The sequence below is a fragment of the Arachis duranensis genome, chromosome 4, assembly GCF_000817695.3.
Source record: "Arachis duranensis cultivar V14167 chromosome 4, aradu.V14167.gnm2.J7QH, whole genome shotgun sequence".
Lineage (NCBI taxonomy): Eukaryota > Viridiplantae > Streptophyta > Magnoliopsida > Fabales > Fabaceae > Arachis > Arachis duranensis.
Genome location: NC_029775.3, coordinates 65,125,720 through 65,126,313, shown reverse-complemented (window position 1 = coordinate 65,126,313; position 594 = coordinate 65,125,720).

Here is a 594-nt window from a genome sequence, read left to right as displayed (position 1 = left end):
TCACTTTTGTTGTGTCCTCATCTTCAAAGAGTACGTTGGCTCTGTCACATAACCTTTGGATGGTGCTTGGATGTCCAAGACCTTTTGATTTGCTTGTGCTATCGGCCATTTCTTGAATACTGTCGGCTATGAGTTGTGCAAGATTGATCTCACCTCCATGCAAGATGCAGTATGTCAAGAGTGCTCGTTTGATTGTGACCCAAGAGGCGTTTCCAGTAGGAAGGATAGATCTACTCACTATTTCATACCATCCCTTAGCCACATGAGTAAGATTTATCCTCCTTATGTGACTTGGAATTCCCTTTGAATCTCTTTCCCAATCTGTATTTTCCATGCATAACCCCTGCAGGATCTCATCAGGATTATTTTTCATTTGCAATCTAGCCTCAGAACTAGGCTCTGCATAGGTTATGGTTCTCAACTTGAGGGCTCTTGTGATAGCAGCTGGGTTAAAACTCACTTCAACCCCTCTAACATAACTTGTGTAGGGAGCACTATTTTTGTTTTCTTTTGCAGCATTTGCATAGAACTCCCTGATCATTACTGCACTGATGTCAGTCAGAGGAGCACACAAGAGTTCCCACCTTCTTTCTC